Source organism: Mesoplodon bidens (genome assembly GCF_964165515.1).
Source record: "Mesoplodon bidens genome assembly, chromosome: 17".
NCBI classification, from domain to species: domain Eukaryota; kingdom Metazoa; phylum Chordata; class Mammalia; order Artiodactyla; family Ziphiidae; genus Mesoplodon; species Mesoplodon bidens.
Window position 1 is genome coordinate 39,885,648 of NC_138174.1, and position 24,438 is coordinate 39,910,085.

Here is a 24,438-nt window from a genome sequence, read left to right on the forward strand (position 1 = left end):
ACATTAGGTAATTACACAATTACAATTAATTAGTCTTCTTCACATCATTCTCTTGCTAAAAAATTAGTTTATGGTGTCCTTCTGATGCCATCAACATGTTTAAGGAATTATTATAAGGCCTAAAATCAGGTGATATTATTTTGAATTGTATTTATAGAGTACACAAAATTAAATATTAATACATTTTTACATAAAAATAGGGTAGTTAATTTATCATTTTTGGAACCTCCTCAAATATTAGACAACAGATTTTCCAACCATCAAACAAGATGTTTAATATAAGGAATACATATAATATAACATTTTCAAAATCTTTGGAGCTAATTTTATGAGAGTGATTTACAAATATTTACTTATAGCCATAGAAAATTTTATGAGCGTGATTTACAAATATATACTTATAGCCATAGAAAATTTATATCCTAAAATAAGCCTTGTCTGATGAAATTATCAAAGGAATTATCACAGTTAGTTTGCTTTTACCTTAAAAATGGACATTCTGCTTGACTATAGTATAAAATAGAAAGAACTACCTATCAACAATTTATATTGACACATGTATGTAGGAAAAATTTCCATTTTACATCTTATTGATTAAAAAAATGATTGAATGTAGATGGAAAACCAGTAGTAGATTTAATATTAATATAAATGGGCCCTGTGGGCAAACCATTATGTTAGCTTGTGCTATACTCTGAAATTGTACAACCTATAAAAAATGCCCTTTGTAGTTTTCCTTCTATATACTGTAAAATTGGATACAGGATTTTTTCACTAAATATCAGAGCTAGCAAAGGAATACAATTAACAACAAAGATTAGAACTAAGTGATAATTATGTTCCCTTTTTATTTATTCAAAAAGTCTGCACTATAATTGTGTATATGTGAGTTCAAATCAGTCATCTGCTATAATAACGTTTGCTTTTCATGCAATTCACTTTAACTTAATTAATATTTATTTCACTTCTCTGAGTTGTCTAAAAATTATATAGAAAACAAATTTTCTATTACAAAAATATGAAAACCTACACTGAGTTAGATGTAAAAGTGTAGTGAACTAATGTTTCCCATGGAATATGGGAAATACCATTAAATTACATGTCCCCGTGTATTTAATTTTAAATCATTCCTGAAAATCTTCTAACTTGTGTCATGATTTGTGTTTTCACTTATTATTCTAATCTTAATTTTTGTGGGATTTGTTTAATAGTATTGAAAAACCAGATAGGAATTTTGTCGGGATAAGAAACAAACTAATGATGCCTTAGATTCCTTATCTGTAAAAATAAAACTGAAGATTTTAAGACAAAAACCAACATTTGCATTTTGTAGATATTTTATATTTCAATTTTCTAAATAGTAAAATTCAATATACACAAGTAACAAAGATCTGCATATTCTTTTCCAAAGCTTGTTGCTTCTGTCTTTGCCTATGGTTTGATTTTTATCCAAGAGTTCTTTTTTTGAAATCATAAATATCACTCTTGTCCAATTTTGAACAATATTTCAAGTAGGCAAAAGAAATGGAAATATATCTTGCTTCTGGAGTTTTAAATTTAATAGATTTTGCAGAGAACTGTGCTGGTAATTGTTTTGTGAATTATTGTGTTTCTGGTTATAAGTGTTGCTCTAGCTCCTGAAAAGTAGAATAGTCAAAATGTTCATCAGGATCTATGTTCAAGACCTAAATTTAGATAGAGGATCAAATCTTTCATTCATATATTTGGAGTTACTCACTTGTCAAGGGAGCAAGTGACTTCACAAAATTGAGTTCTGGGTGTCTCCTCTTAAGAGATCATTATGTTTACTTTGTGGGATGATTAGTGTTAAAGGACATACTGCAGAGTCTCTAACTGGTACCCAGGACATATTACTTCCCTTTCTGACCCTTCCTTGATCTTTTTTTCAGAATGAGAACAGGTGGCAGGATAGTTGGCTTTTGATTGTAGCTCTGTCACCAAGAATGTCTCTCTTATACAAGTCACTTAGGCACTCTGTGTCAGGTTTAGCTTAGATCTCTTTCCCATACATTCTGTAATTTTCATCTCTACTTTTATTATTCTGGTCTATATTCAAGCATTACACAAATACTTTGAAACAGGCAGATTGCTCAATTCCTCTCCACCCTGCAACCTTGTGTAACAACTGAATACTGCATCTGTACAATTTCAACGTTCACAGATAAGTTCTTTTTTTTTTTGTAGATCCAGATTTGTTAAGGGGCATCTATCATTTGACCATCTCCGTGTTATTTATTTAATATATTTTATCTCAATCTTCACAGCATGAAGATTCACAATTTCAGTAACTTCATTTTATGCTGGTTAACTTGGTTCATCAAGTGAACTCTCACCTTAGCACTGTTACTTTGAAAAAATAGTAGGAAACCATTTGCTTCATATTTTAATATGATTCACTGAATAACTCATTTTTATGAGTAATTATAATCATTGCAGTCCAATGGAAACTGACACTAACGATCAAATCCTATTCCATTGGGCCAAACGTATATATTAATGTTTAATTAGTACCAATTTTTTTGAAACATTGCAAAGATATTAAAGGAAAATTAAATAACCCTGGCCCACAATAATGCCCATAAATCTCTGTGACTTAAAATACATGCTTAAAACTTAGAAAGTAATGGAGAGGTTATATATTTGCTAATGATCATATGACACGTTATTGGTGAAGCTAAGATTTTTACCTGTCTGTTACTTTGAACATAAAGGCTCTCTTTATTTATTATGTAATTCCTTTAAAAATAACTTATTTTTATTGAAATTAAGGATTCATGATGTGCAAGTATCATTTATCTCTCTCTCTCTTTTTTTTTTTTTTTGCCATACGCGGGCCTCTCACTGTTGTGGCCTCTCCCGTTGTGGAGCACAGGCTCCGGACACGCAGGCTCAGCGGCCATGTCTCACGGGTCCAGCCTTTCCAAGGCATGTGGAATCTTCCCGGACCGGGACACGAACCTGTGTCCCCTGCATCGGCAGGCGGACTCTGAACCACTGCGCCACCGGGGAAACCCTCATTTATCTATCTCTTGACGAATCTAAAGCATAGCTAAGGAAGAGAAAACAATTCTGCATTGAAGTGTGCACAGGTGGGTCTCATTCTGTAACTGACTGGCATGAATGTTGTGCAGTGCAGGTCATGTGTATCCTAATCATGAGGATCATAAAACTATAGACGCTCAGGTGTTCAGAATCATCATTTTCTGTAGAATATTCATTGTAGTTAGCAATCCTAACATTATATATATTTGTTTTCCCTTATACCATTAAGATATGAATATCTATTTACATGTCAATATTGATTCATTTTCCATCTACTCAAAGTAGGTATGTGGGTTAAAACTTCTTTTAGATCAAACTCAAGAAGATACAGATAGTGATACAGGAATGTCTTAAAGGTTAATGGATTGACCATGGTTAGAAAATCATTAAAGAATGTACCACCATCAGAATACTTGTCTTCTTAAGTTTATATAGAAATTTAGAAAACCATAAACACAATGCCCAGACAACAATTTTAAGATAATAGAATTTTTTAAATGGTATCTAATCAATGTGAAATTTCACTATAAGTACCCTGAAATGAGAATAAATACATGTCTAGGTTAACTTATAAAAAGCCTCTTCCTTCTCCACCACTTGGCAATAAGGAATAACAGACAGTAAGGCAATCTTACAATGTCAGAAAATGTATATGGCTTTTTTTTTCTTTTCAAAATAAGTTCACACAAATACAGCTATAAGCACTTCTGATTTGCCAAATGTTCTAAAAAATCAGAGCAAGGGGCTTCCTTGGTGGCGCAGTGGTTGAGAGTCCGCCTGCCGATGCAGGGGACACGGGTTCGTGCCCCGGTCCAGGAAGATCCCACATGCCACGGAGCAGCTGGGCCTGTGAGCCATGGCCACTGAGCCTGCACGTCCGGAGCCTGTGCTCCGCAACGGGAGAGGCCACAACAGTGAGAGGCCCGTGTACCACACACAAAAAAATAAATAAAGCAGAGCAAGTCTCAGCCTACATTGAACGGTAACTATCACCAGGATAATAAAGCACAAAGATATGTTAATAACATTAACAAAACAAGAAAATGCCTTTATAAGTACATACCTTTTGTCATCAAAAAAAAAAAATAGCAACACAATGTATTCAAAAAATCAGAATTATACAGCCATGTTTATGAAGTCTACATTTCCCTTGTCTTGGAGATATATATCTATAGATATAGATATAGATATAGATATAGATATAGATATAGATAGATAGATAGATATAGAGATATATATATATACAATTCAAGCAGTTTTAGTTAAGGGTAATCATTGGGTTTTTCTGAAACAGGAAAGTCACGAGTCTCTCTCTTTTTTCACTTTCACATCTCCAGCGAAGATGGTTGCAATTTCCCCTTGCATGAAGGCCCAGGGGACTTTGGATCCCACAAGAGGGCATTTTCCCCCACTGGGCCAATAGACCTTTCCACTAGCTGCCTGTTCTTCAATGCTTTGTCTGGAGCAAGGGGAGCAGAACTTGTGCGAAGGGACGGACGGTCACTGCACAGAGTGAAAGGAAATGAGACAAAAGGGTCACTGCTGTGAAGTGGGCATGCCAGTGGGAAATGTCACCAAGTTTCCCCACAAACACTGTCCTTGGAGAGTAAAAGGAAATCGATTTTGAATATTTTTCGATTTTGGATTTTGTTTTTAAAGTTCAGTTGTTGGGTTATTGATGACTGCCTGAGAGTTGCTGCTGAGAGATTTTCAGGACTGTGGGGGGGGGTTTGGGGGAGTAGGGGGGATTTTGTTTTTTAAGTCGAAGTTGACCACTGTTCACTGCCCATGTGATCCGTTATAAGATTACAATGCTGCATGCTAGTTGGTTACATAATATACCACCCAGTGACTCAAGCCAGTGACAATGGATGGTGATGGGGTCAAGATGGCACTGCAATCTTTGCATGGAGCCTGGCTCTGCAGAGCCACTTGATCTTTTGAGACACCCTGGAGCTCTGTCTGTCATTGCTGTGTTCGTTTTCCTTTGAAAAGAGTTGAAAGAGAAGTTACAGTCCAGGTTAACTTGAAGATTGTGGGATTGGTTTCGTTTCTGTTTTGTGTTTTGTTGTTTTATCATTTACCTGTAGTGCTATTGCTGTTGATATGATCACCTACACCCTGTTTGTAGTGAGTGGTAAATACAGTATAGTACAATGACAGTAACAGTGCAGGGTGCTGCCAGGACTTCCTGTGGGCATATCAGTGACAGCCCAAATGGGAGTGGAGGAAACCTGTAATTTCCTTCTTACATGTGTTTGAAATACCAAGTGAATAATACTATTCTTCTGGACAAAAATGATAAACTAATGAAAATTAAAAAAGGGATTTTACATAATAGGCCCCACCTCTCAAACTATTTTTAGAAACCTTTTGTAAACTAATTTCTTTTGATTACTCTTTTGCATCAGTAAAATGAGTTTTTTTAAACCAATAAATCATCAGTTATTAGAAAAAAAAGCCTCTTGTCAGCGATGTTTTTATTATTTTTTAAAGTTATGTATATATGAATTTCATTTTTTAAGCTCTAGGATAGTAAGTAAGCTGGTTTATAATGTATACAAACATATTTAATGGTTTTTTAAGGTAAATATGGAGTACATACCATGTTGGAGATGTTTTAAAAATAAGTATTAGTTAATATTCTGCTTCAATGATATTTGGTTTTCTTTTAAAATACTTGCTTTGAAGATGAATATTTGTTTAAAAATTATTTCAGCTTTGCTAAAAAATTAGCAGCAGTAATTTCCCTTTTTAATGTAATTAAACAATCAGGAACAGAATCTTCTAAAGAGATGTTTATCATATTACTGTAAGTTATTCCTTAAATTTTGATAATCTCTGACTGATTATTTTATAAAGTTGATACGTTATGGTGATCATTTTCCTTTCCACCTATTTCTGGTGTTACTGTACAAACATTGGCCTTAGCTTACTCTCTCACTTCCTTTTATATTTGCTTTATTTTTCACTAGAGGTTAATTTTTAGAATTTATTAAAACTATACTAAATATTACACTCAATTTTTGTCATGGTAAATTATGTGATTTAAATGTATATATAAATTAGTGCAATTAAAGAAATGAATTTCAGAATCACACAGAAGTATAGCATTTAGATCTCATCTCCTTTCCTCTAACCCTGGGAAACTTGTCACAACTTAGTACTAACTAAAATACATGAACCAAAACCAAAAGTTTTTTATGTATTACAGAAGAGAGCCAGTGAAGTTCTTAATGTACATTATCTTATGAAATACGCATTTTAAAGATTAGGAACCAAGTTTCAGAGTGATTGAGTAACTTAGTAATAGTTAATGTACATAACACTTATTGTGGGCCAGGTACAGTTCTAAACATGTCATATATATTCAATAATTTATTTATGTGCAAAGCCAAATAGTTATTAATCAGCAAAGTCAATATTGGAAACCAGGCTTATCAATACAAAGCATATGCTCTGCACATCGTCAACTATGCTGGTTGTTCCTTTATATGGGAGGAATATTTAATAAGGACAAGAGAGTTTTCTTATGAAGAAAATAAGATAAATAATTAAATTGGGAATCAAAAAATGTCTGCCCTTTAACTATATTTACCGCTCAGGTGCTGAGGGTCTTGAGCTAGCCATCTGATATATAAACATATAAATATAAACATAATTATAAACATAAATATATACATATGTGTGGAGAGAGAGAGAGGGATTTCTCTAGGACCTGCATATTATCTGAATCTTTGTGGGTTTTGTAGAGAGGTCTGAATACCAATCAAAAAATTTACAGGCCACAATTTGCATACAGTAGAATAATCCCTTCAGACTGGCTCCCAGTGATCTGATTAATGTTCTTTGAATAGCTGATAATACTTTTTGTAAACCATATTGACTGATGCCCAGAGCAGTCTGGAGACCCAGAGCTAACAGGACATTCTGGGGTCGGCTTGCCTATGAACACAAACTTCCAATGGTGGCTGAAGTGCTTACCAACATTGAGTTGTTTTTGTTCCCAATCTCTTTATTTCACTAATAATTTTATTGATGTGACATCAATTAATTCACTTTTTATCAAATAATACAAACTTGCAGTGAAATATGAGTGCCAAATAAAGAAAAATTGTTTCTTTGGAGATTGAGTACTTGGGAAAATTTTGATCAGGTTGCTAAAAATTCTGTTGAGATTGATATGAGCAACTGTAGAAAAAGTAGAGGATATTCAAAGAACCTCTAAGAATTCTCTACTCAGATTCCCCAAAACAAACCTAGAATTCATAGTTAATGCACTTTTTTGGTTGTTTTCACAAGAAAGAAGCAGAGCTCAACTAAACACTCAAAGAAGGGCTGGCCTGTACATTGTATGTTCCAAGGTAAAATAGCTATTTTAAAGTGTATATTCATTATATTTAACCTACCCACCATGATCATTTTGGATGAGTGATTATGTCATATACATAAATACATAATATATATGTTCAAACAAAGCTTTAAGTTAAGCTAATTGTCGTCCTCCATTTTGTTCTCATCACTTAAATCTATTTATTGTCAAGTCATTGAACATTTTGTAGACATAATTCATATTGCAAAAAACAACTTTATGTTTTAAAAAATTAGTTTGGTCTTTTAATAATTTCTTATTAATTGTAGGAATTCATAAAATAATGCTCATTGTGCCATAGTACAAATACCATTATTGTTATAACGTCAGCTCAGTGTAATTGGAATCTTGAAGTGGCTGAGTTCAATTGCATTTTACTCATTGTCATAACGCATGCATTTGCAGGAACAAACACACACAAACAAAAGCACTGGATCCAATAATGGGCTTTTTGAAGCTTTTAGGCTAAAGATTGCAATATCCTCCCAACTCAACATAACCTTCTCATGTGTGTTTAATTTTTTGTTCCAAATTATTATTGCATTGCTCTAAAAGACGAAGAGAAGATGTGACTTGGAATTAATGTATCTGAAGCCTTCAGTTTTGTATGAACATAGCAATGTTAATGTTATAGTAATTTAATTTGAAAAGCAAATCCCCAGCAGATTATTTAAATATGTTATCTAAGAATATAGAAACATAATTTCTTTCAGTGATGTAATATGCATAGATTTCCAATGCTGAAAAGAACAATTTCTATAATTTTTATATGCAAATGCTTTTGAAAATTACTTCACCTGATACATGACAAGGTCTTGAACGCATCTTTAATTAGATAATCTTTTGAAAATTCTATTTAAATAAAGGCAGATGATTCATGGGATAAACCATCAAATTAAATTGCTTTTTTAACATCTTCTTTAATACTACTAAAGAATTCTGATAATCTAACTAGGGTTTTTTTTTTAATATTTTTTTCGTTCTCGTTATTTCTCCTGGGAAGAATCAGCACATGTGTTTAAGGGTTTAGATTCACAATTTCGCTCTCAGATCTCTTTGGCAAATATTTATGGAGGATCAGCTAGGTCCGAGGCACTTTGGAAGCTGATATCAGCATGGATAAGGTACGTGTGCTATTACTGAGGAGCTTTTCCATTTTATTCTGCATCATCTTGGACTTGTGTAAGGCCAAGCCAAGTCAGAGGGCAACACAAACAATAAACAGATATTTAGATGCTGATTCAGTGTTTTCTCACTTTGTAATTAATGACCATCCTATTTATAGGAAATTTAGAAGTTTCTTTTCATTTACAAGAGACAGAGATTAATGAGATCTTGCCAGTTTAGATTGCAGCCAATCAATCAATCAACTAATTTTGCAGCCCATTATATTTAATGCACAGTTTATTCTCTACATAACCTGTGTAGTTTTATTGGAGTAAGTATGTTTCATATTTTTTAGTACTTTGAATTTAAAGACAATTTTTAAATCCATTTACTCTATAAGGTTCTTTGTTTTCTAGGAGTTTGTTATTTCATAAAGTCTTTTGGGACAAGCTTACAGTTTTTTCAGGTCTTACTTTCATCCATGAGTTACTGCCGTAAAATGAAATTGCATTGCCATTTATAATTTCCCATTTTGATTAATGGCATTTCAAAAGCTCTGTAGCTTTCTAAATGAACCCAGGGGCTAGTACAAAAGGGAACTGCTAGACAGTGCACAGTACCAAAATAAACTCCCCCAAACACAAACAAAATAACAAGTCACCCAATTCAAGAGAATATGATGAATTTAAATGTAATGTATTTTAAATACTCTCAGAGCCAAATATAATTCAACAAAGGAGAAAATAGCAGCAAAATTAACATACTAAGATAAATATTACACATATGTGCATAATAACTATGCATTGATATAAGCCAAAATAGGTACTACAGTTAAGACTTTCTTCTTATTTTTAATACCTTCACTGCAGTGTATTTTTATATTTTTATGCAAACTACATCTTAGAAAAGCTCTGGTTATTAAATTCTCACATCTTGTCACCTGCTTTTATAGAAAATATTTTGAGGTAAAGTTTTGTTTTTCATTCACTTCATTTGTTAAAAAATAAAAAAAAAACATTGATAGAGTGGTGGACTCATTTAATGGATTGTGTAACCCTGTTAAATAAATGGCTGAAAATCTTTTACTACTTTTAGACTTCACTGAAAAAAAATAGACAGGTGTTCAAAAAAATACCTTGACTACAGCTCACAGAGTGGCAGCAGATCCCCATGACCACAGGTAGACTGGCCCCGACTTCTCCATAAGACATTGCAAATAGGAATCACGTAGGTCCTAGAAAACCAGCTCAGTTATATTCCTACCTCTATTCAAATTCTATGTCTAGTCATTCCATCAACATGGACTGCTTCTTTCATGGCAGGAACGTATGGAAAATGTCAAAAGCATCTTAAACTGTCCCACAAGCCCTGGAAAATCTTGTCACGGTACTTTTACCCCTTACAAGTACACTACTTGTATATTTGATTAAATAAACCCTTGCATTCTTCAGTACTTTTTCTCCATTTTCCAGACGGTATGTTGCCAAGCCAGGATTCCAGCTTTTGGAGTTTTCATTTTAAACAAGAAACTTACATGGTTACAAGAGTATTCATTAGTACTTAGAAGGAAATCTGCTGGTAAATATTGATTCATGTTGGAAATTTACCTTGACCTAATTCATTCTTTCAGTCACACAACCCCGATCAGGCAAATTACTCTCTTTCTTAAAAAATTATCCAGTGGTTTTACATTTGGGACATATTCCAAAATGTTTTTTTCCCCCACTTTTAGGCATTTATTTATGAAAACTTCCACAAACCCGACCTCATTCACCAACGCAAACTGTATAACCAGGACACACACACAACCTTCTGGCGGAGAAGTACTTTGAAGGAGAGGAAGGAATGAACACAGCTGGGTGGGCTTTGGGTTTCATTTTTCAGGGGTCTGGGGAGGGCTCTGGTCCCACACCTGGGAAGGTAGAGGGGTGAGGAAGACAATAAATAGAACCCTGAGCCCAACCAGCTTTGGTACATAATGGGTGCAGCCCTACACATGGCCCGTAACCAATAGCAAGAGTCAGGAGGGCAGCACTCGGAGAGCTGGCGCAGGCAGGCCCGATGTGCAGCCAGAAGTCCCCTCCAAACAGTCCCAATGTCCTGCAGGGCACGAAGTAAGACTGGACCAGGCTCCGTAGACTCCAGCTGTCCGTGTTTGAAGGCACAGTCTTTTTCCTCATCTGAACCTTCAGGGAGCACGAGGTGCCTAGAGGCTACCTCTTGACAACACACACGCTCTGGCTGCGGCCCAGAGGCTTCTCTCAGGGCTGAACTGGTGGCTGGGGAATCGCTTCTGTGTCTGACCAACACTCATCTTCAGTGTCACTGTCCTGCAAGCCCCCTGCCCAGTATCTGATGGGTGGCCTGTGGTGGGGTACTTGGTCCTTATGTGGCCAGGACTTATGTGACCTCCTTCTACTTTTGAGCTACTTCAGTTTTACCATCTTCCACAGGCTTCTTCCTTGTTGCTAAACCTCAGCTTTCTGGATCCTGTTCATTTACGTGAACATGTCACACTGCCTGTAACTTCTGGGACTTAGATATGAAACACCTTTGCTTGGAACACTCTCTTCCATGACCTTGCCTGGCTGCCTTCTATTTAACACCCAAGTATCTAATTAAAAGTCACCTTCCATGGGTTCCTCTGCTATATGCTCTCCAAGCACTGTGCTCCTTCCTTCCTTCCCACATCCTTGCTGCTGCTAAGAATCTGATATCTCTTGTCATCTGTCTTGTATTCCCCATAGAACACATTTACTGCTCTGTTCCACAGGAAGTACAATGCTTGGCACATGGTAAGCACCTCATAAGTACCTGTGGAGCTTGGCTGAGATTAAAGATAGGTTTATCAGATATTGTACATATCAGTAATAAGTAAACACAAAGAACAGTTTCGGGGTTTTTGTTTTGTTTGCTTTGGTTTGGGTTTCCATCATGCTGCTGTCCTGCCATCCCTGTCTCTGTATAATAAGAGGGCCTAGTAGAAGTTACTCATGACTCAAAATTCATGCAGCTGTATCAGTAGTTCTTAGTTTCTTTTTCCATTATCACAAGGCTAGTCTTTTTAGATATTTTGTTCCCTAATCACCCCTGTACTGTGAAATTTTAGTACCACATATATACTGTATAGATCTTTATGTACTGTGGCTCTTTGGAGAGACAATAGCAATTATAACATCTAAGTTTTTTTTGCCCTCAATAATGCATTTTCATCCCTTGGGGCAATATTGCCCCTGTTGATAATGTATAATCTGTCTTTATGTCTGTATCCACTAACTACCTATCTAGCTAGCTAGCTAGCTAGTTATCTAGCGATCTATCTTTTTTATCTAGAGAGAAAAAGGAGGAAGAAAAAGAAAGAAAATGCTGATTTGAGCACCCTTTAATGTATTACTTCAGCTGCTCTTTGCAGAATCTTCTCTTGTTTGCAGCCCAGTCTCAGAGTTTGGGTCTGCCCAGAGGCTTTGCACAAAAAGAGCATCCTCCTTTCTGACTGTTGTGTTGGTCTCCTGGCTATTGTGTACTTTACTGAGTGTTAACAAAACATTAATTTGTATGGAAATATTAAAGTCAGAATGTATTATAATTTTAGATTTTCATATTTTATATTTACCATAATTATAATTTTATTCATGTCAGTTTCCAAATGAAATGTTTTATGTGTTCCCACCTGGAATTAATTTTCTTTATCTAATTACTTTCAAAGCTGTATCAGAGTTGAAGCTTTGAAAACTATTGGTGGCATTAGGATCTGTTCAGCTTCCACAGGCAGCTTGAAAAATAACTTTCTATGGGCAAACATCTCAGGTGCAGGGAAAACCATGGTCTTACATGAGCAGCTGCAGAGAGAATGGATTTGAAGCCTTATTTCTGGCTTTCTCTGGCTTTTATTAGTCTACAGAGTGGTTAGAAAGAATGGCAGGGGTTTGCAGGGGACATTTTACAATGCCCCATAGGGACTACCACCTTGTTAATTTTACTTGCAGTGGCAGTTGTCATTTAAATACAATGTTACAACATGTTATGACACAGAGGTGGGTGGCTTATAAAGCCCACAATCAAGTAAACTACAGTGATGATGGCAAGCCTGAAGGACACTTTCCATTTGTCTTTTCTTTTCTCTTTGCCCCTCAGGGACTTACAAACTATCTGCCTAACACCAGTTTAGTCCAGGCACACTGTCAATTTACATGGTTTAAATGACAAGTCATACTGGTCACCAGTCATTATTTGTTGCCCTCAATGGAATCCTCCAATACCTCATTGGCTTCAAAAGCAATCCGGCATTAGTTACAGCAAAATTGAGAGACATCTCCAAATGTTCCCAACCTCCTTCCCCCACACCAAATGTTAAACCACAGGCACGATACTATCTCATTTTACCACTGCCATGAACCTTCTACTCCAGTCCAATGGGTGTATTTAGAGCCCATGTCTTGATATTAACAGCTGGCACTCACTGTGTTGGCAGGCACTGTATTTAAGTGCTTCACTTCATTTACCCTCACACCAAACATATGAGAGAGGGGTTATTATCCCTCTGTTTATACAGAAGAGGAAACAGGCTCAGAAGAAAAAAAGAACTTGCATTACAGTAAACAGCCAGGAAATAGTAGATCACAGGTTTAAAGTCTGAGGGTATGCATACAGAGCCCACGGCTTAATCTTCACCCTGAAATGCACCTCCATGCTAGATATTGTAAAGCAAAGCCAATCGTCTTTCCTCCTCATCACATATACTGAAATTTTCGCCATCTTTTGAATCCAGATCCAAGCCCCTTTTCCTACCTGAAGTCACTCTAAAAGAATGTAGTTCACAGTGCTATTTTAAGTGTAGATGCTCATATGATTCATTTATAAAATAATGACATCAATATCATTCTACATATAATTATTTAACTTTTCAAGATTCTGTGCTTTAAATAGATCACCCTTAAATATATCAGAAAGTTTTAAGAGGAGGGACTATTTCTGATACTTGTAGTTCTCTTTATAATGTCAAGCACAATGTCTTGTACATAGTATTAAATTGTTAAAAAACAAAAACAAAAGCAAAAACCTTTGATTTAATCATAGTTGGGAAATGTCTGGAATCACCATACACTCCAACGGGGGGGGGAAAAAATGACAGCTTACTATAGTCTTTTGCTTGACTTCTACAACAGAGTCAATTGAGTCCTGTATTTGAATTATAATTGTGCTTTTTGTTATTTCATGTAATTGACCATTTCTCTGATTAACCTACCTATTGCTATAATCCTACTTATCCATACATAAACAAACATTTGGAATTATTTGCACAAATTGTAGAATCTCTTGGAAAGCTCCTATTTGCTAAGTCAAATCTGAAGGGCAGGCCTACAAATATGTGAAGCAAGAGAAGAGTTGCCAGAAGCAGCCAAATACTTACTCATTGACTTAATAAATTAAATGGTCTTACTTACTTGCTCCCAAGTACACGAAGTTATTAATTCATTTGAAATATATATATATATATATATATATATATATATATATATATATATACACACACACACATTCATGAAGGCAGATCAAGATGCCAAGTAGAGCACTGTTGTGAAAATTATGACTCTTTAAAAATAAATAATAGTGACTCTCTAAGAGAAATGATGGGAAATGTGGTTTAAAAGTTTTAAAGATTTTAAAATTTTTATGGCGAACTAGAATCAAAAATAGACAAGTCACAGGCTTGAAGGTGGAAGATATGGTTCATTTAAATGGCTACAATCTTTGACAAATAATTTAACTTTCTCAATTTAGTTTCTCATTTGTAAATTTAGTTAAAATATATCCTACATATGCATCACTTAAGTCTTTATATTCATAATAATTGTTACTAGAAATATTACCGTGATTATGGTTATCTTACCATAACACATTGCCACTTTTCCAAGGTAGCTTTTGATGAATTATCACAAAGAAATAAATCATAACTACAAATTATTCATCTAAAATATCCACAGTTAGTCATTAGTGTTACCTAGTGATGTATATTTTTTCACTATCTACTTTTGTCATTGACTAACATTTTTAAGAAGTAATTCTAATTAAATTATTTATTTCAATGGAACTTCTTCAAGCTGGAAGTTTACAACTTCTTTATACATATTTGAAAGAAGAATTGAATTATAAGCTTTCTCTGTGAACTCCTGCTTTATTCATAGAGATGGTATATTTTGTGTTTGAATGTGAAATCATGACCTGAATAGCCATGATCCTCACTAAAAAGCAATATAAAAGGAAGAGGAAAGGATTCTTTTCATGCTCTGTCACATATAGTTCCCACCTTACATGAATATAGGCCTTTTAAAATCATATCACCGATTATATAATTGTTTTGCATTTTATACCAAGAAAAGAAAAAAAAAAAAAAAAACTATTCGTTCTGATAGTACTAAGCATGAGATCTTGAAGTATACTTTGCTTATTAACATAAATTTATTTTATTTCTTTTTGAAATTCAATTAACATTTACTTCTAGCAAAGTCATTATAGTCTTCTAAATCAATAACTAAAATTAAATAATTGTGAGATGACTGGCTTATTTAATATGTTAGGGGCATGCCATCTATTCAGCAGTACTTCAAGTCACTGGGAGAGGGCATCCGGCATACTCAACCCATGGGCTCAATAAAAAGGTTGTAATTAAGAGCTCAAAATTTTCCACTTGCTGCAGAAAATCATAAGACAAAATAAATATTATTCATCTTCTAGAAAATATACATTCATATTTTCTACTATGTCTGTGTGAATAAGGTGCAAGGTGGTCGTGTAACCATTTCTTACTTTCTACCACTTATTCACATTTACTTGTGAATAATTTGGTAATAAGTGTCAGACCCAGGGTTTGAACAGAGACATAATTCTTTCCTTCAGAGGCAACAATCTAGGCAGGGTACAGAACTAGCAAAATAGGAATCACACAGTTTAGAAAAATTCTCAAAAATGCAGATTGTAAAAATTTTAATTATAATGTCTACATTTGAATCCAAGTATATTGAATATAAATAAATGGAACTTTTGAAAAAATGTTCAAACAGAACAAAATACCTGGGTTTTAACTGCTCCCAAAGAAAGACATGTGGAGTTTCCACATAAAGTAGGATCGGGTACAGTTTGGGCAACAGCCAGAAAATGCAGGTGACCCATGAGATATAAGGTTATTCCGGGAGAAGGGTGAGTTGCTCTTGTGAGACAATCACAAGCTCCAATAACCTTTTTTTTTTTTTTAGTTTTTTAGTTTTTTTTTTTTTTTAACGTGGTAAAACTGAAGAATATACTTGATTCAAGGTCAGAAATGCTAGGAAAGAGGTAGATGGTAAATCCATGAGTTACCCTTAGAGTTGTTTGAGATAAGGATTTCCAATCTCTAGATTTGAAAATGTTAAGTAATCATTCTGTCAAATTCTGCTTCTTCAATGTCTAGCTCTTCATTATCTTTTCTATTTTGTTTTACTTACTCCTCCCTTTGTTTTTCTATGTGTCACAGTGATTTTTTTTTTTTCCTTCCGTATCCTGGAAAAATCCATCTCCTGGGTCCTTCTTTCTTCATTATGTCTTTACATGTTCTCAGACTTTGCATCTACTCTAAGCTTAATCACCATTCTACATAGATTTCTCCCAATTCTATATTCTTTTTCAAGTCCTATACTTGAATTTACAGTTAGAACATCCACTACTATGTATTCTACTGGCTTCTAGAACTTTAGTGTGTAGTACATGTATAATAAAAATGTTTTGAATGAGTTAATAGATACAAAAACCCAAACAAAATTATGCACATTTTTGACCCTTACTTCTTAATTTTGGTCATTTAATCACCCCCCTCACTCCTGCCCCCATGTCTACTGATACTACCTATTTGAAAACTTAATTCTGAAATGAGGTTGCAAAATACCCTTGACTGTTTCCCTTTCATACCTTCTGTTTAGAGCTGGAAGATTACTGTCTTCAACAGATTTGAACTTTTTCCTGCTCCATTGCCTATACTATAGGTCCTAGAGGACAAAGTTCAAATTCCTTTATTTTGAATACATATTTTTTGCTGTGAATTTAAGTCTTACTCTTTTCTGCCTGGGAAACGTTGCCTATGGTTTTCTTTCTCCTTAATGAGATTTCCTTCATCTGTACTTCTCAATATGTTACCCAAATCTCAAGCTTCTCTTTCAAAGACCACCTTGTTTACGAAGGCTTTTCTATACTTTCATCTATATATACTATTCTCTTCTCTTCATACTTTTCTCTTTGAAGACATTTATCATAGTTTGCCTTCTTTAACAACTATTTATGTACTTACTTTACTTGCCTGACTCACTAGGTTTTGCCTTATTTTTTCTGGCACTAATGCCTGACCTTTGTTCCACTTCCCTGATGTAGTCTTAGCTTTGTAATAATTCAACAAACTATTTAGATGATCATGTGTTCCATCTGTTATTCGTTTATGCAGATTGCTCTGACTCATCACTCTTCCTCAGTTTTCACTGATGAATAGAGATCATGTGTATAGGTATCTTTTGTAAAAGTGATTTTCCACTTTTTAAAGAGTATTTAAGCACAGATGTACACAAAGTGTTGACATCTATTTAGCATGAAAGTGAAAGTAAAAATTTTATATTAACTTGAAACTAAAAGTTGATATATAAGCATTGAAGCCCAAAAAAAAAAAAAAAACGTATCTGAGAGTTATCTTCCTTTGTGATGTGGTTTTGAACCAATTGCTTCACCAACAATGCACCTTTCCTTAATCTCATTCAGTCTGTTCTGTCCCAAAAGCCACTGTCTGAAAGTCATTATACTGTGGAAACTTAATGCTTAATAACAATAAGTAGAGCCACCTTACGTTTTTATAGCGCTTACATATTTTCAAAGCATTTTCTCACTATTACCTCATTTCAACCTCATAATGACCCTGCTGTTATGTAAATGGCACAGGTAGTAGCAAATTCATTGTAACTACATGCACATTTTTTTGCATACTACTGTTTATGTGCTACATTATAAACATATTAATTATTTAAGAATATGTATTTCCTCTGGTGGCTGTGTGGGAAAAATCTATGGACATTTAAAAATTAAGGTAAGGTTGATTTGAAGACCAGTAGATTCAATACACAGGTGTTCTCGAAGATAGCAATTATGCTTTGAAATATAGTATATTAAGTGAAACATACTTGTGTATCTAGCCACTAGTATATGCTATTCTTATAAATGCTTCTGGTATTTTTGCATTTGCAATGATTAAGTTTTGATTTTAATTTATAATGTGAACCCCATTTTCTCAGGGAATCCAGCACCTTTACAGGTTACTAAAAAAAAGACTTTTACAGCCCTCCAGTGTTCCAAAGCTAGAGACCCCCCAATAGAAGATGCATCCGAGCATGGCTAAACTCATCCCCTCACGTACCTCCTTTAAAGTGGAATCACTGCTGACAGTACTACTGCTCAGAGCACATATTATTTAAACTCCTAAAATTACAGCGTTGGTAGTGAGAGCTGAACTATTCTTACTCACATCACTGGGAAAAGAGCGCTGAGTACATGACAGCTTAGAAACTGCCTTTGTGGAAGAAAGTGTTCAGATAAATCAATTTTCTGCAGGAAAAAAAAAAGGAAAATATTAATTTCCTGTGTACTTATTTAAACAGCTGACCGAAGAGTTTATTATGCTTGATTGCAGGCCTTCAGCAATAGTTATTTCTTCCTTTCCCTATCTCCTTCTCTCCCAATGAATTCCCATTGACAGAGCCTACAGCTATCCTCTCAGAAGTCATATAAAACCTGACATTGCTAAAAAATTAACATCAAAAAGGTGTCTTCGGGTGTTACCTTTAAAAGCAAATCTAATTTTAACAACTAACTGCGAGCTGAGAGCTCATTCTTTATAACTTGATCACTAAGCAAGATTCACAAGCTCTCTCTGGTCTGCAGATGGAGCTATTGACAAAACAGTACTATCCACTTGAGAAAAGCAGGGCACAGACTTGAGTTTTACTGAATGTTTCTTTCTGGTTTTTTTTTTTTTTTTTTTGAGGACTATGCCTCAAGACATATCCTAAATATTATCTTTTCAAGTAAGAGAAATCAATCCTCTGAAAATTAAAAAGAGCTTCAAAATCTGATGACCTTCATTACAGAATTGTATGACATAAAACCTACATACATAAAAATAGAGATACATGTCAGTGAAAAGTGATTCAAACACATGGATAGACTATGTAATATAAGAAATGATAGTATAGAGGTTGAATCTATGTATCATTCCTTTATAAATAAGAAGTTAGAACATGGTATGCTAAGTTATTTAATATTTAGTATCCAAACAGTACTTTCTGTGATGGAATACACCTTTTCTTTGTTATCCAATAGTCCATCATCACAATGTAGCAGGGAAATGACACAGTTACTTAAGGAAAACTGTGTAGGGAATAGATGGATATAGAACTGTCTGATAAATTGGGAGGCACTTTGGTGATAATCCAGACAAGATTTGATAGATTTTCAGAATTAGAAGGGACTGCAGTGATCACTCATTTATTCTTTCAACAAATATCAGTGGAACTCATGTGAACAGTTATATTTGGTTAGTATTAGAATTAAAGAATCATCTGTCATCTTCTCTCAAGGCATTTAAAATTAAGATATATAACAGACACATGAAAGTCTTTAGGTCAGTGTAAAGGACTAGGGAAATGGGGAAAACCTCTAACCCTATGTATTGTGGTATATCAGAAAAGGTAATTTAGAAAGTCACTTAACTGAAGTTTTAAGGTCATCTAGAAAAATGTTATCATTTATAGAAGTGGAAACCGAGTTGGCAAAATATCATGGCTGATAGGTATCAAAATCAGGGTCAGAAATGAGCTTTCCTTGTTTCTTTCCCAAATGCTTTCCACAACAAAACACATTTCTAGGTGAAGAATATATTAAGTTCTACACAGCCTGGAATTACAGAGTCCTAATGAATAGTGTAACCAGATGCTAGAATGTAAGCAAGACATCTGTCCTCAACCATGAACCTCATGAACTATATCAAGAATCTCATGGATGTGACCGTAAGATATGTGGCACTAAGATTTTTAAAATTGTAATATTTTTAAAAAGTTTTAAATAATTTATTTTACCCAAATATAAATACTTTTCAACTGCTGTGAACTTCTATTGACATAGCTGGAATAACAGAATACTGACTTCTTGTCATTATGAGTGCTTAAATTGTGCTATGAAATAATATCTGGTCAAGTGGATTGTCAAAATATCTGTCCTCTTGTGTTTTGTTACTGTAGGATTGAAAAAAAGAAAAAGTATATCTGATGTTTCCTGATTATTTAAATTTTTATGTGATAATAGCAACTACTTAAACATGATGCTTTTGCATCTGAAAATTACTGAAATATCTGTCTTGATATCTCAAAGGAAAAATAAATGTAATCACCATAATCACCATTGGAAAAATAAACCCACATATTCTATACTCATTGAAATTAGAGTTCTTTAGAACAAGAGAAGAAAACATGCATTATATTTGTAAAAATGTGCTGAAAGCCATAAAATACTAAAAATATGATAACGAAGTTTTCAAATTGAATATTGAAGTCATGATATTTGAAATAATGGTCAGTATCTTTATTTCTTATCTCCAAGCACAGGTTCATTATATTTAGTTTCATTGAAAATATGACAGATTTCAAAATAAAAGTAAGAGTTTTCACTGGCAGGAGTAGGGTAGGGGGAAGGAAGAATGCTATGCCATCTGCTTAAACCTGAATTGTAAAATATCCAACTTCATTCATCCAAAGCTGTGGCTGGTCTAACTGGACTTCTATTTAAAACTTTACACCTCAGGGTATAAATCAATAGCAAATAAACTAGATGATGTCCATGCTACGGAAAAGTGTTTTTGATATAAGCTCCTTTATGGTATAATTTGTCAACATTCAATTCACCTTCTAGGTTATAAATCTGAATGTGACATCAGTTATCCTTGAAGGAAACTTAAAACTATAGCTTTATTATCAATGTGTAACTTGTTAGAATTCAGAGAGAAAAGATTCCCTTGGTCATACACAATTTTTTTTTTTTTTTTTTAAGTAAAGGAACACTTCTTGATTTTGGTAGATTGGAAGCATCATATTTGGTTTTGAAGGCCTTTACATAATTCAATATTCTTCGTCTCCAATAAGGTACTCAAAAAAGAAATCCTGAGACAAAATAATATAACTATTTCACTCTACTGGTGTTGATTAAAGTTTATATACTAGGTATTGATTTAAGGAAAATAATATTCTGAGATTTAATTGCTATTTTCTAAGATATTTGGTTACAATCCCAATGCAGCCAATATATTTGAGAACATCCACCGAAATCCATTCTAACTCATATCCATCAATTTATACGTTATGTTTTCATTCAATGTAAGATATCATATAGTATTTTACACAAATACCTTTAGTCATGATATAACATTATAACTTAGATATTTTAGACATTTAAATTACATTTGGAATTACCTTTTGTTGTAAAATATTCCAATCACTGCATTATTTAGAGATGTACTGACAAAAAAAATATATACAATTTCTTTTTTTTTTTTTTTTGCGGTATGCAGGACTCTCACTGCTGTGGCCTCTCCAGTTGCGGAGCACAGGCTCCGAACGCGCAGGCTCCGGACAGGCTCCGGACGCTCAGGCTCAGCGGCCAGGCTCACGGGCCTAGCCGCTCCGCAGCATGTGGGATCTTTGCGTACCGGGGCACGGACCCGTGTCCCCTGCATCGGCAGGCAGACTCTCAACCACTGCGCCACCAGGGAAGCACTACAATTTCTAATCAAGAAGAGTAGCATTGTTTTCCTATCTATCGTTAGACAGTTATCAACATGATACTGTCCTGGGCACACTAGGTGATATCTACAAGCAATCAACGACTTGAGGAGAACTGTACAAACATGCCTACAATACAAGGAACTAAATATAAAACAGTGAATATGATATGAGTGGTTACCAGCAACACCTATTAATGAGAATTCAAAAGAAATCAATTTCTCTGTTGTGGATTTATTTAAGTTTTAGAGAAGATTCAGGGTAGTGTGTTAACAAGTATATTTATCTAGATAGCAGGAGACATGAGTTCTAATTCAGGTTCTACCATTAACCATGTGTTCTTGTTAAAATGTTTTACTCCTTATAAAATTAATTTCCTCATTTTTAATTGGAGTACCAACACTCTCCTGCTTATATCACAGAGTTGTGGTATTATGTTTGTTTTAATAAACTTTGCATAGTTTTAAGTTTGTCAAGTCTCATTCTAACACATATTGATTATAAATCATTTCTTAGATTGTGTTATCTTTTTCAGTAAGCTTTTTATATTAAACTAACATACACACACACGCACACACACAAAATGTTCATCTATGATTCTTACAGAACCCAAAGATAAGAATAGAAAGTAAAAGGGAAATGTAAGGAGCTATATATCATTTGTGACTTCAGCACAGTAACTATCAATAAATTCTTGGTGGTAAAATATTTATTAAATATTCATAATTCATGATTTTTAAAGTTCTATTATTTCTATGTTAAAAATGTCAAGATGTTTACTAATGTTGTTTTTTATGAACAATTTGCCAGTTGTTTATATAACCAAATGTCCTAGAATTGGTCAGCTATTTTCCCAATAATAAAACTTCTTTGACACGTTTTATATGTTTCCAAACTATATATAAAATGGGTCAAATTGTGTCTTTCTAAACAGAAACATGTAATATATCTACATATTAAATCACAAATATGTTATTTGGTGCATCTAGTTAGTTTCTCCTACTATCAGTAACATGACATAGAAGGGGTGGCCAGGAACTTCAGCTTCCATCTTTAGGACACTTTTGCTTGGCAAAGATCAGTGTTCCCATCAACAGTGTTAGAAGAGATGTGCCGCCAGTCACACATCACCTCACAAATATTGTGAAGTACACAAGAAATTAAAAAAAAAAAAGTGTGGAATTTTTCTGTGATTTATAACACTGAAAAAAACGAGAAATGATTTTCAATTGTACAAAATGATCACGGAAACGTCATTTATGTTACAACAATTCAGTATTTCACAATTGTTGATGTACACCTCTGATAATTATGCAAACTTTATTATAAAAAAGATAAATGAAATATTACTCTGCTTTTTCTTTGTGAAGCCATCTATTTTAGAAAAGACATAAGGTAACCATCTTAACATAATTTCTATATTCATAGCAATGCCAGACAAAATAAATATTCTCTAACCTTAATGTAAAGACTTATTCCTAGTTCATTCACTGGGTCTTCTATAATCTATATCTCCATTTGTATCTACACACACCATCATTCTTAGACAATAGCAAAATTGCTCTAGGAAGTTGTTTTGATTAATAACATACTATGAAACTCTACTTACATGCAGTCAAATGTTTGTAGTTACATTTTTTACCTCTGGCACAAAATGATCTATCTACTAGAAGTCTCCATTTCTGATTTTGAAGGAGAAGATGTACTAGTCATCCAGGTAGGTAGGATCTGCCTGGCTAAGAGGTGCTAGTTAGCCTAGATCTAGCAGTGGATGGCAGGGATTCTAATGATTCTTAGATTGAATAAAAACTGTAATAAGAAAACATACAAGATGGGAAGCTAAGTTTGGTCTTTGTTTGGCAACTCTGGATCTCAGGTTTTTCCTTTGTAAAATGAAGATTGAATCATGGACCTGAAGTGGTGGCACAGATGGACTTTTGGATCCAACAGCAGAGGCTGACCTTGGATCTACTACTCATTAGCTGAGTACCTTTCAGCAACCTATTTAATCTCCTCGAGTGTCAGTTTTCTTCATCAGTGAAACAGGTATTGTGAGTTCCATTCAGTAATAATTACACAGGTTCAGTCACACATAGAACCTCTACAATCTAAAATTTCTTCTAGCTCTAAAATTCTATGACCACTAGAGGTTTTAAATAATTTCTTTTCCATAAAGTAGATTCTCTTCTAATCATTGGCTGTTACATTTTTTCCTATAAGGTTTGAAGACCCCTAATGTGTCTATCTTTTTAGAATATATTTATTAAACAAGGGAAAATCAGAAGTTTGTAATCTATCTTCTTGGAAATGACAAATAATTTAATAATTTTAAAACATATTAGTAGTCCCCATGCATGACTTTATAAATTATTTTTCTTGAAATTTACTGAAAAAAATCCATCAAACCTGAGGGAAAGTAATGCAGTTCAACAACAACCCTCTTTGCTGCCCACCATGTAAACAAATATCATAGGGGAGAATAACAACAGGAGAGAAATTGAAATATGTATTTATGATTGAAGCATCATGTATAGAACTATACAATGCATATTCCATATCTCTCTGATAATATTTGGAATAAAGTCAAAGTATCAAGATCATTATTAGTTTAAAATTTCTTTAAAACAAGGTTTCTCAACAGGGGAGTGATGGACATTCTGGACCAGATAATACTTTGCTAACGGGGGGTGGGGTGGGGGGCGGTGTGTGTTCCTCTGTATATTGTAAGATGTAGAGCAGCAGCCCTGGCTTCAGTCCACTAGAGGCCAGTAACACTACCACCTCTGGTTGTGACAAAAAAAATGTTTCTATAGTATGGCAGTTCCTCAAAAATTAAGCATAGAATTATTATATGACTCAACAATTCCACTTCTGGGTATACACCTAAAATAACTGAAAACAGAGACTCAAGAAGATATTTATATACCAATGTACATAACAACATTATTCACAATAGCCAAAAGGTAGAAGCAACCCACATGTCCAAATGTGGTATGTACATGCAATGGAATATAATTCAGCCTGAAAAAATAATGAAATTCTGATGCAGGTTACAACATG